Raw genomic sequence first — 18,668 nt, 5'->3', positions numbered from 1 at the left:
AAATTGGAACAAGAGGTTTGGCAATTATCAATGCTGTAAAGTTACCCATGCATATAACCTATAAATAAAAGGCTATTTAAAAAAATTGCAGACTTATTTTAAGGTCACTGATTTTTACTTACTGGTCAAACCATCACTTGTCCTTTCTGGTTTTGTTGCAAAGTTTCTTCCTATTGCCATCATACCCTCTAAAAGTTTACAATTTTTAATCTGCATGGAAACTATATATAAGGAGACTTGCTGCACACATGCTGAGATTGTCTAAAATGGAGGCACATTGCATACTAAATTTTTTGCCATATGGGTAGAAATAGCTTTCTTTGATTAGCAGAATAATTGGAAGAGGTTTTTTCTTTAAAACTGATAAGACCAAGACAATCTTTCTCTTTTTCCTGGATGTTTTATTTTACTGTGTCCAGACACAATTTATTCATAGAATGGTCACTATCACCAGAGCCAGGAGGGAGAGTACCACTTCATCTTTCTTATCTGATATATGATATAGGTCTTGCTCGTTTCACTCAGCATCAGTTCATGTAAGTCTCTCTAGGCTTTTCTGAAATCATCCTGTTGGTCATTTCTAACAGAAATATATATATAAATTTATATATAAATATATTTATATATACATATTTATCTGATGAAAATGAATCTTTTTTTTGGTCTGTTTCTTTGAGTTTCCCAACTTCAGGTACTGCTTGTGATCTCTACTGTGTAATGGGCTGAAACTGAGTTGATGTAGTGAGGTCCCAGCACTTAAGGCTAATTACCAAATGGACAGTACTCTATTAGCATATGCTTGGAAAATGGCCCATCCCAACATTCTGTGCTGGTTTGATCTGTTGATGTATAGAAAGATTTGGAGGAGGGATTACAGGGTGGAGTAAGACAAGCCAGGTGACTGCTGGCCTGGAGAGGAGAAAGAAAGGTGTAGAGATTGCTGTGGCCATTCCTCTGATTTCGACCAACAACAAAGACCAAGGACTTTTGCTTATCCTGACTTCAGCCAATTCTAAAGTATCCAGGGTGCTAACTCAGTCTTCACAATTGGTGCCCATGTGGACCAAGGACCCTACTTTCACTGAAATCCCCAGTGACGAGGAAATTGGGTGAGTATTTTAATAGACAAATAGGGAACTTACTTTGTTAAGGGCTAAACTAGTAACCTTTTCTTGCTGAAATGGGGCAGGTGTTAGGAAAAGATTTTCCTCCATCCGCAGCCCCATCCCCACCCCCACCCCGAAAGGGTGCTATAGAAACCATGCTTAAGTTGATCAAGGGACAAGGCTTAATTATACCTTGGAATTGCTAGACTCTTGGGTACATTAGAACGCACATCCCCTTGGTTCTTAGAAAAAGAAGAAATTTTGCCAGATAATTGGAAGCTGGTAGGACAACACCTATGTGAATAATACAATGATAAAGGTCCTCATTCAATTTCTAAGGAAGCATTCTATATATACAACATAATACAATTGGCCTTAAAGAATCCTGAAAGTTATAGAAAAAAGAAAAGTTTTAGGAACAGCCAGATGAGGAAGTGTGAGGAAAAAGAGGAAGACAAAGAACAGTTTAATGATCATATCCCCACTGGGCATGGAGACTTAAATGAGGTTCAAGGGTGTGGTGATTTTCCCTCACCTTTAACTCTTCAACTCTGCCTACAGAGCAGACAATTGACACAACCTCATCAACTCCACCTTCCAGGATGGAGGGAGGAGGAGTAGTGGGAGGTGAAGTGACACCACCAGCACCTGCCCCTCCTCTTCACCTCCCCCCCAGAAATCACCACCTCCTATGAGTAGATTGCAAAAGGCAGTACTTACAATCACAAAGGAAAGGAAGGATATAGCTGAGTTGAAACTACAAATATATGCTATGATTCAACAGTTTAACTCTTCAGGTCAAGAAAGTAGAAGATACACTCCTTTTGAGATAGAAATCCTCAAAGACCTGAAAAAGGCTTGCACTCTTTTTTTTTTTTTTTTTTTTTAATTTAATAGCCTTTGATTTACAGGATATATACATGGGTAACTTTACAGCATTAACAATTGCCAAACCTCTTGTTCCAAATTTTCACCTCTTACCCCCCCCACCCCCTCCCCTAGATGGCAGGATGACCAGTAGATGTTAAATATATTAAAATATAAATTTAGATACACAATAAGTATACATGACCAAAAGGTTATTGTGCTGTAGAAAAAGAATCAGACTCTGAAATATTGTACAATTAGCTTGTGAAGGAAATCAAAAATGCAGGTGTGCATAAATATAGGGATTGGGAATTCAATGTAATGGTTTTTAGTCATCTCCCAGAGTTCTTTTTCTGGGCATAGCTAGTTCAGTTCATTACTGCTCCATTAGAAATGATTTGGTTGATCTCGTTGCTGAGGACGGCCTGATCCATCAGAACTGGTCATCATATAGTATTGTTGTTGAAGTATATAATGATCTCCTGGTCCTGCTCATTTCACTCAGCATCAGTTCATGTAAGTCTCTCCAGGCCTTTCTGAAATCATCCTGTTGGTCATTTCTTACAGAACAGTAATATTCCATAATTTTCATATACCACAATTTATTCAGCCATTCTCCAACTGATGGACATCCATTCAGTTTCCAGTTTTTAGCCACTACAAAAAGGGCTGCCACAAACATTCGTGCACATACAGGTCCCTTTCCCTTCTTTATAATCTCTTTGGGATATAATCCCAGTAGTAACACTGCTGGATCAAAGGGTATGCACAGTTTGATAACTTTTTGAGCATAGTTCCAAACTACTCTCCAAAATGGTTGGATTCGTTCACAACTCCACCAACAATGCATCAATGTCCCAGTTTTCCCGCATCCCCTCCAACAATCATCATTATTTTTTCCTGTCATCTTAGCCAATCTGACAGGTGTGTAGTGGTATCTTAGAGTTGTCTTAATTTGCATTTCTCTGATTAATAATGACTTGGAGCATCTTTTCATATGACTAGAAATAGTTTCAATTTCTTCATCTGAGAATTGTCTGTTCATATCCTTTGACCATTTTTCAATTGGAGAATGGCTTGATTTTTTATAAATTAGAGTTAATTCTCTATATATTTTGGAAATGAGGCCTTTATCAGAACCTTTGACTGTAAAAATATTTTCCCAGTTTATTGCTTCCCTTCTAATCTTGTCTGCATTAGTTTTGTTTGTACAAAAACTTTTCAGTTTGGTATAATCGAAATTTTCTATTTTGTGATCAGTAATGATCTCTAGTTCTGCTTTGGTCATAAAGACCTTCCCCTTCCACAGGTCTGAGAGGTAAACTATCCTATGTTCCTCTAATTTATTAATAGTTTCATTCTTTATGCCTAGGTCATGAACCCATTTTGACCTTATCTTGGTGTATGGCGTTAAGTATGGATCAATGCCTAGTTTCTGCAAGGCTTGCACTCTTTATGGGGCTACATCAGCTTATGTTAAGATGTTATTACAGAATTTGGCTTATGAAGACTTAACCCCTAGTATGATGACTAGGGGTTTTTAAAATCCGGAGTCAGGAATTCAGGTTAGGGGAAAATCTTCAGTCTTTTGTTCTCAGTAGAGATGAAGAAGAATCGGAGGTAGAAAGGGGTCAGAGGTAAAAGGGAACTGATTCAAGAAGCCAGCCAGACCAGAAGCCACGAGATCAGCAGCCCCTAGAGCAGAACCCAGCCAGCAATCTCTTTCCGTCTCTCTTCCTGTCTTGCTGCCTCCACCCACCAAAATCGTCATTTCCTATACAACACATCAGGACTTGCACAAAGAGTTGGTGGGGGCCATTCTTTTTCCAAGCATATATATTAATAGAGTATAGTCCAATTACTATTTAGCCTCACGTGCTTGGGATCTTAGTGCATCAACTCAAGCCTCAGCCCATTACACCCTAGTGACTGGAAATCCATAGCAACGGTATGCTTAGAACCTGGACAAAACTTGTTGTGGCTTTCTGAATATATTGAGCTCTGTAGGATACAAGACCAACAAAATAGTCAAAGTGCAGTTAATACTTCAATTACCTGTGACCAACTAACAGGTGTAGGTTCTTATGCAGACATTTCAGTACAGATCAATTACTCCATAGAAGCATATGAGCAAATTGCTGCTGCTGCTATCAAAGCATGGGCTTCTCTCCACAATAAAAACCACAAGTGGAGGCCGTCACAAAAACTGCACAAAGATCAAATGAACCCTTTGCTGATTTTGTGGGATATTTGCAGACAGCTGTCATATAAACTAATGGTGAAAATGCAGTAACAGATATTTTGATAAGGCAACTTGCTAAAGAAAATGCTAATGAGATCTGCAGAAGAATTATACTAGGACTACGCAAGGATGCTCCTTTAGATGAGATCATAAGACTCTGTGCCACAGTGGGCATAAATGCCTTTTATAGCCAGGCTATGATGCAGACTTCCCAAGATCCCAACATGGGAAGACAGGATCCCTTCTGGCAAGGGACTTCCAGAGATACTAGTCAATGCTTTTCAATGTGGTAAAGGGCATCTGAAAGCTCAATGTTGGCATAGAGACAGAATGAGAAAACAGGGTGGAAGAACAAGACCCAATACCCCGTGTCCAAAATGCAAAAGAGGCTTCCACTGGGCCTCAGAATGTAGACTGATTCAGGGAAACAGCATGAGGGGCCCAGCTCCAGGACCCCAGGCAAAAAACACTTGGGGCATGATGGCAGCCAATGGTACACCCAGAGAGTGCTTAAAAGTCCAGTACCCAGACATGACCAATCCGCCAGGAAGCCATCTGATGGGAAAAAGGGATTACACAATCAATCAGCCAGAAAGCAACCTGATGGCAGAAAGGGATTACAATTGGGGAGAATAGAGTTCGATGCAGCTGGGACAATTGAGATACCCCCTGGAGAGGTGAAATCTGTTCCTCTCCAGCCTATGGATCCTTTGCCTCCAGGCACAGTAGATTTGACCATTTTTACCTCCTGAGAGTAGGTACAAAACAGTGTCCATCCATGCACTGATTTGAGAAACTGGGGAATGTGTAGATAATATCTCCGTCACTGATACAGTTAGATAACGTGTGACTTATGACCCAGGAAAAGTAGTAGCATCAGGTTTACTGATACAGACTCCTAATAAGCAATCTGGTGATAGTCACCCAGATGTGACTCCAAGCAACAAAATCCAGGAATATATTAGACAGCAGCTGTGACAGCTGACCGACCTATGCTCACTATCTATATAAATAACATACCATTAGAAGGATTGGTAGAGAATGGTGCAGATCATACAGTCATTAGAGGTGCCAACTGGCCCAGTCACTGGCCAAAGATTAAAACAGACACCTATATGTCTGGTGTAGGAGGATCAATAGCAGCTGAAGTTAGTGCTACGCCTTTGAAATGGACTTTTGAAGGTGAAACAGGAGTTTTTACTCCTTTTATAGTTGAAAAAATCCCCATCAATCTGTGGGGAAGAGACGTTTTACATCAATTAGGGTTAAAAATGAGTACTTCATTTTTTTAGGCAGGGCTGCTGTTGAAGGCCTGCCAACACTTTCACCTGTTCCTATCCAATGGAAAACTGATACACCAGTGTGTATAGAACAGTGGTCCTTAGCTAGCAATAAAATTAAGGCCTTATTATATATATTACAGGAGCAACTTGACCAAGGACACTTACAACCTTCTCTAAGTTGTTGGAATTCCCCAGTATTTGTTGTAAGAAAGAAATCTGGAAAATGGAGGATGTTGACTGATTTAAGAAAGGTAAATGAACAGATGGAAACTATGGGAACTCTTCAGCCTGGACTTCCTTCTCCTATTCCGTTGCCTAGAGAATGGCCTCTTTGGGTCATAGATATTAAGAATTGTTTCTATTCTATCCCTCTGGATAAGGAGGATATGAAAAGATTTGCCTTTTCAGTGCCCAGCATTAACTTAGTTTTGCCACAGGGAATGAAAAGGAGTCCTACTATGTGTCAAATGTATGTTGCTGCTGCTCTTGCTCCAGTAAGAAAAGCATTCCCAAAAGTTATGCTATTACATTATATGGATGGTATATTGGGATGTGCACCTGAGGAACAAATGTTAGAAGCATGTCTACAAAAGACCATAGAAACACTAAGGAATTACAAATTATACATAGCACCAGAAAAAATTCAAAGAAATGCTCCGTTTCAATATTTAGGATATGAAGTATATCCTAAGGTGCTTACAATTCAAAAACTGTCCTTAAGAACAGAGAAGCTAAATACATTGAATGATTTTCAGAAATTGATAGGAGATATCCAATGGATGCGACCAGTGTTAGGCTTGACTACCTATCAGTTACAACCATTATATGACATTTTAAGGGGAGACAGTGCTTTAAATTCACCACGCCAGCTTACAAAAGAAGCTCAAGAGGCTTTGAGAAAAGTTGAACTGGCTTTATCCAATGTGGTTGAAAGAGTCACTCAAAAACCCTTAGAAATATCAGTTTTTGCCACACAAGAGGCACCCACAGGAGTCCTTCATCAAGGAGACAGTGTGATAGAGTGGGTGAACCTCCCGGCACAACCAGAACAAAGCCTTACTCCCTACCCAGTACTTGTGGCTAGAATTTTATTAAAGGCCACTAAGCTAACAGTACAATTATCTGAAACAAGACCTAACAAGATATACACCTTTTATATACACCTTTTATACCAGTACATAAATTAATGTGTGCTATGAAACCATCCCAGAGTGGCAAATTTTATTAGCCATGGCTCCAAATTTTACACACGGGTCTCCATTAAAGATAACCAGACTATTAAATTACTGGTGATGGATTCTTGAAGAAAAGGTTTTTTGAAGTTCCTTTTAAATGATCAATTATCTTTACAGATGTGTCCAAACATAATATTTGTGCTGTTGCTGATTGTGCTCACCATTGAAAGAGGATTGCAGTTATGGTGTTTGACTCATGGACATCAAAAATTGTTGGACTTCAAAACCCTCAGAAATGACTGGATTCTCTGAGACATGATAAAACTGTTGTAGGACTTGAAAACCCTCGGGAATCATTGGATTTTCTGAAAAATGATAAGACAGTTGCAGGACTTCAAAATCTGCAGGAATCATTGGATTCCCTAACATATAAAAAGACTGTTGTAGGACTTCAAAAACTTGTGGGGATCATTGGATTCCCTGGCACATGAAGCAATGGACAATAAATTGGTTTTGGACTATCTCTTAGCTACTGAAGAAGGCATATGTGGGACTCTTGTTTACATACCCTCCTTCTGGGACTTCCGGAAATCTTTTACAGTACCATGTTGATTCATTTCGTTTGTTATATCATTACTTGCATGTATAATTCATGTTTGTTACACCACATCAAGCCTATGCTGGCTGTGGGGAGAGTCATCACTAATAGCCTGTAAGTTATTGCTATGTGCTTGTATAATATCTCCCATGCTGATGGGTTTGTGCATACCTGTTTCTAATAAGAGCCTTCAGCCCAGAAACCTGCTAGCAATCCCCACTTCCCTTTGGTGCTTTTCATCTCCCTTCCTGAGATGTCAGGGAGGGAGTGATCATCTCCTTTTTAGTGCTTTCACCTCCTTTCCTGAGAAGGGGGGCAGAGGAGGCATGATCACCTCCTTTTTGGTGTTTTCACCTCCTTTCCTGAGAAGTCAGGGAGGGTGTGATCACCTCCCTTTGGGGGGTCTCATTGCCCTGAGAAGTCAGGGATGGCATGACCACCTGTGCTCTAAAACAAAAGAAAGTAGGACATGTAATGGGCTGAAATTGAGTTGATGCACTGAGGTCCGATGGATGATGGATGGATAGATAGATAGATTATTATAATAACATATAAAATAAATTACAACTGTAAGTATCTATGGATAAAATCAAAATATATGAACTTTAGACTTAGACATGGTGACTATTTTAATTGCCCTTAAGTTGCTTTGGCTTTTTTCTGATTCTAAAATGTTTTGGCTTTCTAGAAAAATAACTTTCAGATAAATATCTCTCTATTATATAGAAATAGGGATAGGAATACAGACCTTCATTCATAAAACACACATACGCATATACACATACACAAGAGTCTGTAAGCATGAGAGAAAGAACTAATTATTGAATCACAGATAATTAGGCAGCTAAGTAGTCTACTAGATATATAATATTGGACCCTAGTCAGAAAGACATGAGTTCAAATCTGCTTTTAGACATGTAATAGCTTTCTGACTTTGGGTCAGTCACTTAACATCTCTCTGCCTCAGTTTCCTTAACCATAAAATGGGGATAATTAGAGAACTTACCTAATAGACTTATGAAGATAAAATAAGATAGCATGTATAATACCTGCCACATAGTAGGTACTTACTTAATTCCCTTCACAGAATTTTTAGGATATAATGAATATTAATGATTATCTGGTTTAATTTCTTCATTTTGTATAGCAGTAAATACAGGTGAATTTGCTCTCTAGTAAGAGTTAGAACTAGGGCTTGGAATCCTCTCTTCTTATTCAAATTGGATGACTGCTACATTTACTCTTGCATACTGCCTCTCAATTAAAAAGAAATGTTTTATTTATATAGACTCCAAGGTAAACTAATCAGGCATTTATAACAAAAATGTTTAAAAACGTAATTATTTTTCAACTTTTATTTTTATCAGGTGGGTCTTTTTGGTCTTTCAGCATAAATCAAAGCCTTTAAAAAATAAAAGTGATTTCCCAATTGAATTACATATTGTATAGAATATTGTACCCAGCTCATAAAAATGTTGACAATCACTTCAAAGCCCAAGGAGATTCATAAACAAGCATCCACCCAAAGAATCTATAGTTCAAAGAGTACCCAATTAGAACGCAGGAAACAAAAGAGTTTTTAAATGCAATTTTAAACTTGGAAAGAGAATCTATCAGGAGATAATTAATTCTACCAAAGAGAAGCAATTGAAAATGTTCTGTCACTGGAGAATCCTCTGGACAATAAAAATGCATGAAGAAAGAAATAAGTAGGTTACATATCTGGGAAACATATGAACAAGAAGTTTCTGTAGTATATTTAATAGTTAACATAAAAGATACTTAAAATATTGCACAATTATACCAACACTTTTTTTTCCTTATATTCTATCCCAAACATCATTTTTGTATGAAAATTAGATGTAAAATCAATTAGGAATGTATTCAAATAGAAAAGTGAACAGGGTTATATGTCTGGCAATATCACTGACATTCTGGGTCAATGCAAGTATAATAACTAATTCTTATAAGATACACAGTTCCAGTGCATGACAGAGAAGGTAAGAAAAGAGAAAGCTAAAAGTTGCTTGCCTGTATAATTGTTAATATCCATAGTGAGGGGCTTATAAAACTTGGAATTATGAGCCTTTTAGACTATTCCATGAGCGTTCTAAAATCAAAACAGATTGAGTTTGGGTTTTAGGAAAGTGGGCAGGAAGGGAAAATCACAACTCCCCTTCAAAAATAATTAACAGACGTTTTGTGTGCATTTGGATGTTTATGTGGTTAAGTCGTTTTCTTGGTGCAGGCTCTAAAAAATTTAAACCCAATAACAGATGTACTTTGAGATTTACTGAAGATGCCTATAGTTTTAATATATATTTAGAGATTTCTTTTGAGCTATATTGCAATTATCTCCCTATTCGTAGTGTGCCATTTTCTTAGACTGCTTTTTGTTAGTTTTCATTAATCCTCGTGGGAACACACTAGCTGTAATGACAATATAACTGTTTAAAAAAAAGTTTCTCCACTATTCTCACAAGCCACTTTTCCCCTACCTTATCTTCTCCTAACCCCTATTCTCTTGTCTCACTATCCTTACTTTCCAAAGACTACTGTTCCCAAGTCAATAGATTCCATTAAGAGAGACTGGGAACAATGTACAATGCTTTCTTTAAGAGAAAAGAGACTGAAGTAATCATTATAAATAGATGTACAGTATAAAATCATATTGAAGAAGCTCAGAAGCCAGAGACTCAAGAAGAGCAAGGCAATTGACAAGCAATTTAAGCTGGAGTTTAAAAGGATGCAGAAATAACAAGATTTTCATGAAAAACATTGAGATCATGAGAACATCAAATTTAAACGAAAAACTCATGTGTCTCATGATTAAATCATGAGATATGACATTACTATTATAACATTCAATATCCTTAGCTTTTGAAAATATTTCTATAATGAGGGTGGAAAGTATCTATCAATACTGAAAGCTAGCATCGTTTGTTTCCAGTCAGCTCATTATTATGAGAAGCAGAAAAAGGAGAATCTTAAATCTTAATATGGGTCAAGGGAGCCTGAAGTCTTCAGCTATGACTGAACCCCTGTTGTCAGCTAGATCACCTAAAGCAAAGAGTAACAGGTCTGGTTTGCAAATCAGTCATTCAACCAATCAACCAGTGATTAACTAGATTAACTATCCTAAAATAGAATTTCAATCAGATTCTGATTGTCCATCAGAGTATATTTCATCAGCCCCTAGTCACCTATTCTCAAAAAAAAAAAAAAAAAAAAAAAAAAAAAAAAGCTAAAATGCCTAAACAGAACTAGTAGCTAAGGCAACTTTGAAATGAAGGTCATTATATAAAAGGGACAATAACGCATGTAACACAGTTTGTTACTATGAGCTCATAGCTGCCATATTATAGGGTCTTATTTTCCTTGCTCTTTCAGTTTTTATGACATAATAGGTGACCTCAAAAGTTAGTTATACTTATTATCTCAGATAGGAAATGAAGTTTCTACTTAAGTTTATACTTTCATATCATACTGTATTGCTGTGAACTTGGATAGCACTTCCAGTGGGATGTCATGTTTATGCCATGAATGAGAATACTGTCACATTCAAAAATGCTCCAGGCACAAACAGATTTGAAACAATCTTTCTCCTGACTGGAAGAGTGAAGTCTGGCTCTGATGATCATTAAAGGTTCTATTGATGTGGTATGAGGGGTACTACATTTAGATCTTCAAATGTGTTTTTCATTGGGAACAGTTTTTCTTCTATTAGAATTTTGCTGCCTTTCCTGAGAACTCTCCTTCTTGTAATCATTGCAGAAGGTTTAACAGACTACTTGGAGCTCCAACAGGGAAAGAGATAGGTGAGGTGAGAAAAGAGAAGCAGGTGATTGAACTAAATCTCTTGATTCAGAGATGCTAGGATGACCTGCTTTGCAGTGTTTAAAAAAGGTGGAACACAGAAATTACATGCACTATCTGCTGGGATTCAAAAAGTGAAAGAAAAAAAATTTTCTTAGCATTTTAATTTACACTGGCTCTGCATTTAATCTCTAGTTGAAAAAGGTTTCTATAAACTTATATTTGATTAAAAGCAAAAGTATGCAAAGTTTGTGTGAGTGTGTGTGTGTGTGTGTGTGTGTGTTATTTGCTATGGTAACTCCTGGCAGTTGACCTTTCTTTGTGACCATTTCATCCCAATGACATCATCATGCAATATTTCATTGCCATGACATCTCTCCATATAGCATCTTGTCATTGACATTTCATCATTGACAGTGTCATGGGGTATAGAGAGCCAGAACTTTGGAGAAGTATACTTAAAAGAAGTATACTTGAAACAAGGTGTTAACTCAGAGGAACTGATGAGACTATGGTTATCTACTTTACATATACTTGGTGTAATGGTTCTCTGTAAAGGGCTGAAACTCTGAGTTGATACACTGAGGTCAGACAACCGAGCACTTAAGGCTAATTGCCAATTGGACAATACCCTATTAGCATATGCTGGAAAACGGCCCTTCCCACTATTCTGTGTTAGTTCAATTTTTTAGTGTATACAGAGAATTGTGGGAAGGATTAGGGGGTGGAGTAAGACAAGCCAGAGTCACTTTGGCAGTAGGTCGTGAAGATCGTGTGTCCATCCTGTTCACTTCTACACCCTAAAGACCAAGGACTTTTGCTTATCCTGACTCTGGCTGATTCTGAGGCATGCAGGGTGCTAACTCGGTCTTCACAGTTCTCTAAATTCACACGTGCATAATGTGCTGTAATATTGTAATTGTAATAGAGTATATAAGGGCTAACAAGGACTGGAAGAGAGACATTCTATCTCCCACCATCCTGGTGACTCTCCTGTCTCCTGCATTCTTCCGCTAAGACCAAGGTCTATCTAAAGGTCCGCCAGAAAGCTAGCCCAGCCCCAGGAATGAAGGAGACAATAAAGATTTTGGACTTTATTCCTAACTATTCTTGTGGTGATTATTCTGCTGAAACCAAGACCCATTCAGAGGACTTTCAGAGAGCTAACCCAGACATTATAATGGGGATTTCATCATGCAACATTTCACTGATGACATTTCATTGAAGTGACAGTCTATCATACTAATATTTCATTGCTGACAGTTAGTTTAACAAGCCCCTCAATTACAACTCAATTACACATGCAGCTCAGTTTTCATTCTTCTAATGTGAAATTCTCCATACAAAAAGAAAGAAAAAACACCCCTCCCTGTAATGCAATACTACTTATATGTTACAGATTGCCACATCCCAGTAAATATTTGTAAGTTTCCTAATAGACACAATTTTCAAGGACTTCTTCAGATCATCTGTTCTAATCTCAATCCTTCAGACAATTTAATATTTCAAACATACATGAGATAGAGTTGTTTATTTTGTTTCCCTCCCTCCCAAGGACAGAAATCCCATAAGTATGAATATGTAGCCAATATAAATTCCTCTTAAAATCAAATATTCATAATGAATGTCTTTTCCAAATACAATTTTTCCACAAATGGAATTAATCATAATTCTTTTTTTAAAAAGGACAATAAAATCAAATTATTGTTTTTTTTTTCCTTCTCCAGTTTTTCCAGATTCTTTTCCATAGATTATGAAATCTTTGAGAACAGGAACTGTCTCTTACCTTTCTTTATTCATTCAGCACTTAGCACAGTCCCTGGTACTTAATAAATGATTGTTGATTTGACTTCCATATGCAATCAGTTCATTCCATCTGATTTTTACCCACTCAAATTCTTTATCTTTTTTGCTGTCTCATTGTGTTCTCATTCTGTCAACAAACATTTACTCTGTAATCCAGCACTGTGCTAAAAGCTGGGTATATAAAGCAAAAAGAAAGATAATCCCTACCCTCAAAGAACTTATATTCTAATAGGGAAGACAGCACATACTATATATGTGTAACCACAACAGATTTTTCTGCTGGTATAAGATTGACAAACAGTTCCTCTAATACTTTAGACAAGAATATGATAATTAAACATCTATTTTTGTTTGTTTTTAGATGTTGCCTTTAGCTTTTTTGTTCCTTCATCTGATTGCATCCTTGAATGTATTTGATTTGCTCTTGGAAGATCAATATCTGCTTTCTCTGATCAGGTAATTTTTCTGGAATAGCCTCAAATTTGTTTGTTTTTATTTTCTTTTTAGCTCTAACACGGTGGTTCTTCTTCCCTTCTTTCTCTTTGTGACTTTCTTCCATTTTTTTAATTTCCTGACATAGATTTGGTTTCTCCTTTGTGATTTCAGTAAGTCAGTCAACAAACATTCTTCAGCACATACTATGTACTAGCCATTGACTCTACTATATTTTGGGAATACATAAAAAGACAGTTCCTTTTATCAATGACTTTGTAGTCTAATAGGGGAGCAACATTAATATGCATGTGAACATTCTAGATATAGAATAAATTGGAAATAATCAACAGTTAATAAAATTATTAAGAGCCAGGGACTGTGTCAAGTGATGGGCATGCAAAAAGAGGGGGGAAATATTCCTTGCCCTTAAGGAGCTCACAATTTAATGGGAGACCCAAGCAAACAAATAAATGCAAACAAGCTTTGTACAAGTTAAATAGGAAATGAGTAAAAGATGGAAGGCATAGAACAAAAAGAGATTAGAGAAAGCTTCCCCTAGAAGAAGGGAATTTAGCTGAAACATACAGAAAATTAGGGAGACCAATAAGAGAAAGGGAAGAGAGAAAATTGTAGAAATATTCTGATTTCCATTATCTCATCTGTCCATTAGACATCTAAATAAGATAATGCACATCAAAATATCTAAAACAAGTCATTATCTTTCCCCCTAACCCTGTCTTCTTCTTAATTTCCCTATTACGAATGAGATACCATTATTTTTGCATAGTATACAGACTTCCAACCTAGAGTCCCTTCACTTTTTTATTGCTTATATCCAGTCAGGGCAAATACTATTATGTTTACCTTTTGTAACATCTCTAACTGTTCCCCTTCTTTCCTTGGATTCTATAGCCATCCCAATACATAGCCCTTATCACTTCATACCTGAACTATTGCAATTGGTGACTTATTCATGATCCTACTGACCCTGCCTCAAATCTATTCTTATTACAATCCATCCTCCACTCAACTATCAAATTGAGCTTCAAAAAGTGCAGGTTTGACAATATCACTCTCCTACAAAACAAACAAATGTCTACTTATGACTTCCAACATCTAATATAAAACCCTCTGTTTGACATTTAAAGCTCTTCAAAACCTGGCACTTTTTAATCTTTCTTCTTATATTTTACTTGATCCCCAACTTGTATAGACACATTCACTCACTCGCACACACACTCATACATATATATTTTGTGATCTAGTGACATTGGTTTCCTTTGTGTTTTTCAAACCAGATATCTCCCCACTCTGGGAATTTTCATTGACTGAGCACAGTTTCTAAAAATCTCTTCCTTCTCACCCCCATCTTCTGGCTTCCTTCAAGTCTTATCGGCTTCCTTCTGCAAGAAGCCTTTGTCAATTGTTCTTAATCTTACTGTCTTCCTGTCCTGTTTATATTTTGTTTATACATACAGTTGTTTCCATGTTATCTTCCTCATTGATCTATGTGCTCTGTGAGAAAATGGGCTGCTTTTTTTTTTCTTTCTTTATATCCCCAATCCTTAAATATAATAGGCACTTAATAAATGTTATGCATAACAAAAAGAAAAAAATCTGTTATATCAAAATATTTATGGTAGAATTTTCTATAGTGACAAGGAACAGGGGTAAATAAATATCCATTGTTGAGAGGATAGTTGTAAAAGTTGTGGTATATGAATTTAATGGCATATTAATTACTGTACTATATAGTAAGAGATCAAATGATGAATAAAAAAAACAAAGGAAGACTTCCATGAACAAATGAAAAGTGAGGCAGAAACTGAAAGAACAATCCATATAATGTCCATAAAAATGCTATTTGAAAGAATTAAACAATAGAACCTGAATGCTTCAAAATTACAATGATTTATTTAGCTCCAATCAAAAGAAATAAAAAGTCAATTCTATTTGGAAAATTGCAAATATGAAACACACGTCAGACTTATTTGATATATTTATTAGTTTTGTTGATTTTTTTCTTTGTTGGGGTATAACTCTCCAATAGCAAAAGGGAAGGAGCAAGAAAATAATGAAAAATGTAAAACTATGAGTCCCAGTTTCCTCCTCCGTAAAATAAAGGATTTGAGCTACAATGTATGATCTTTTAGGTTCATTCTAACTCTAAATCTCTGATCCTATGAACAATGAGCATGTGTGTGTGTGTGTGTGTGTGTGTGTGTGTGTGTGTGACAGCACTTCTTCTTCCCTCATTATCTTTAACCTTTCCTCATAGGGTAAATCCCTTTTATTATTCTCCATCTTGCAGTGTTTCTCCACAAAAACCAAAGAGATGAAAACTAAACTTAGCATTTTAATAAGGCACTTGCTGAAAATAGCAGCAGGATTACTTCCTGATTATTGGTTGTTATGTTTCTCTTAATGAAGCACAGTTTCACATTTCCTTTCTTAGTAAGATTATCACTGATTCATTCTTACCTTTTTGTCCTTCCAAGTCTTATTTTTTTCTTTTCTTTTTAGACCAATTTATGCTTAGCTTGTGTCTGTATTTCATTTGTTTCCTGGATTTGGTTACTATCCTGTACCCTGCCTTGCATTTTCCCAGATTGAATTGTTGTTTTTTATTTTTTATTTTTTTTTATTTTTAGTGACTCCCTGAATATGACAAAGGGACAACCAGTCCTACAACATGTACATAAAGTATCCTTTGCCGCTCCAAAGGCAACTCCTATCAGCACCTCCTCTGGGCCGAGCTAGAAAATGTTCCATCTTATTTGAACATTTCTGCTTGTTTAGAATGAGAACAAAAATCTAGTGAATGAAATTAATTATGGTACATATTTAGAATAAAAGACTTTTGTTGGATCAACCCAAGACAGGAGGATATACAGAATAACAGGGATTCTAATCCTGTGATTTCTGCCTCCCAATTTCATGGGCCAACAGATAATTTAGGAGCCTTTCACTGATCAGTTGTGCAAAAGTTTTGTATTCACAGTTATCACAAAAATAAGCTGTTTAGACTAGGAGAGGAAGAACTGCAGTCAAGAACTGTCTCATGAATAGTTTTATAGCCTTTCTTGTTCATATTGGATGCTTTGCCATGGGCAATAACCAAAGCAAGTAATTTTGAGAAACTCAAAGATAAATTTGACATTAAACAACAATAATATTTGTGTATATGTATACACACACACACACACATATACATGTATATATATATGATTAGAAAATTAAATTTTAGTAACACTTTAAAGGCCAAATTCTAAAGCTTGAACTATTTTTTAAAGGAAAGATGTATTGACTTGAAACAATATTTATCTTAATTTTGCAATTGTAAAGGCAAAAAACTTCAAAAGAATCAGCTAGGTGGTGCAATGGACAGAGTGCTGGGTCTAAAGTATAGAGTGCCTGAATTCAAATATGGCCTCAAATTATTATTAGTTGTGAAATTGTTGTCAAGTCACTTGGTATCAGAATGATATAGGGAACCCCAATACTGTCCTGACTTGGGGGAGACCATGAGATAAATACTTGAGAACTCTTTGAAGGAGAAAAACTCCTTGAACTCTCTCCTGAGAAAGACCTGCCCTAGGGGAATCAAGATAAAGTGGTTTCATTGTTTATCTTGGTGGGACTAATTGAGTCCAGGACCACTCCTACTTAGCTCATGCTGGAGATCTAGATTTCTGTCAACCTCTATTCCTTGTAGAGGGCCAAAAATAGGACATGCCATGCCAAGGAGCCTCTCTCTCTCCTTGGCATAGCTGCCTTCGAGGACCCTCTGCCGGCTGAGAAGATATTCTCTTTTCAGCATTAATCCTGCTTTATCTCTCTCACCTATTTCCCTAACAGGCAAAACCCTCTATCTGTCTGGATTTCTCTACTAGAAACTTTACCTTGCCTCTGAGGAAGTCAGTCTTCCTAGAAAAAGCTGGCTTCTCAGTTCCAACAATAAATTTCTTTTGCCAGTCTAACTTTTCAGGTTTGCAAGTTCTTAAGAAGGACCTGCAGGCTGACCAAAGGGGGTTCCTACAACTCTCTGTCCTGTGCCAAACCTGATCATTTGGCTTCCTGACTGACAGGAAACCCCTAAATCTGCACAAGGTTTAAAAAACAAAAACAAAAAACAAAAACATTTTCCCCCACTCTTCTATAGTGGACACTCAAATACTTGGGTAGGATTGAGTCGTTGAAGCCCCAGGCTTGAGCAGTATTCTCTCAGGAAGAATACCTGCTGTCTCTGACAAAAGGCCTCCTTTTGTAGATTTCTATCTCTAAAGACATCTAGAGACAGACAAGAAGCTATAGAATTGGGGGAAACTAAGGCTTTTTCCTCCCAAAAAATAAAACAAAACACCCCTGCTTCTAAAACAGAAAAAAAAAAAAAATCTTTCCTTAAGCAAAGACCAACTTGGCTTGGGAAAAACCCCAAAACTGGAAAGCATAAGATGCTGATTAGATTTGTTGCAAGGGAATCAGACTCCCTCCATCCAGCCCCTCTAGAGGCAAAGGAACCTTCCTTTGCATCTCAATGCACTCCTAAATCCCTTTTTCTCTCATCTGAGCTGAATCCTGGAACTTCAAGCTTTTCCAAGGATTCCAATTTTAAGCTCTGCCCTTGTGCAGAAATGGCTGAGACACTCAGCCAAACCCCCACCCAGACCAAGGAGAAACCTGGCTCCTCTGGGGACCCCACCCAACTTTTTCAGATGTCCAAAGGCCAACACCCTCCTTGATCTGTCCTGGGGAGATAAAAGGAGGAACCAAGAGAAGCCAGTTTTGAGCCCTCGAGTTTCTCCCACTCTGCTGTTACAAACAGTTGTTGGCTCTTTAACTCTATCTCTCTCACCTGAACTAAAACCTGGGACTCCCACCTCTTTTTCTTCTTCTCGAGGCAACTTCTGCCTCCTGGGAAAAAACATTCCTAGCAGAGGTGCCTCTTTCAATGCAAATCCCTCCCGGACTGAGGCTGGGACCCCAGAGGTTCGTGCTCTAGGTATCATGGAAACTGTTCAAGGAGACTCCCCAGGTCCTGTCTTGAGTTCGAACATGAGGGACTGCCTCTCCACCACGACAACCCGACAGAAGGTGGCGGCTTGGTACCTCCCTCAGTGTCCTCTGACAAGAATTTGGGGCTTGATCAAGTTTCCCCTTGCTCTACTAGGACAGCCCAATACCTGGTAATATGGGAGGGGCTTCTCCTTCATTCTTGCTGTGACCCTATGGTCTCTCTTACCCCTGGGGGGTAAGGGGGGGAGGAGGGGTTAGGACCTGTCTTGATATTTCTCCTCTGTCTAGCCAACTTGGTGATTTAATGATGAGATTGAGGACCCA

The 18,668-nt window shown here is 37.5% G+C and overlaps 1 pseudogene; it reads left to right on the top strand.

The window, feature by feature from the left end:
- Positions 1-1,056: 1,056 nt before the first annotated feature.
- The window catches only part of LOC100926647, a 120,787-nt pseudogene continuing 103,175 nt past the window's right edge, over positions 1,057-18,668 (top strand).

Source organism: Sarcophilus harrisii, chromosome 3, assembly GCF_902635505.1.
Source record: "Sarcophilus harrisii chromosome 3, mSarHar1.11, whole genome shotgun sequence".
NCBI lineage: Eukaryota > Metazoa > Chordata > Mammalia > Dasyuromorphia > Dasyuridae > Sarcophilus > Sarcophilus harrisii.
This window is presented reverse-complemented; position numbering and strand designations above follow the sequence as displayed.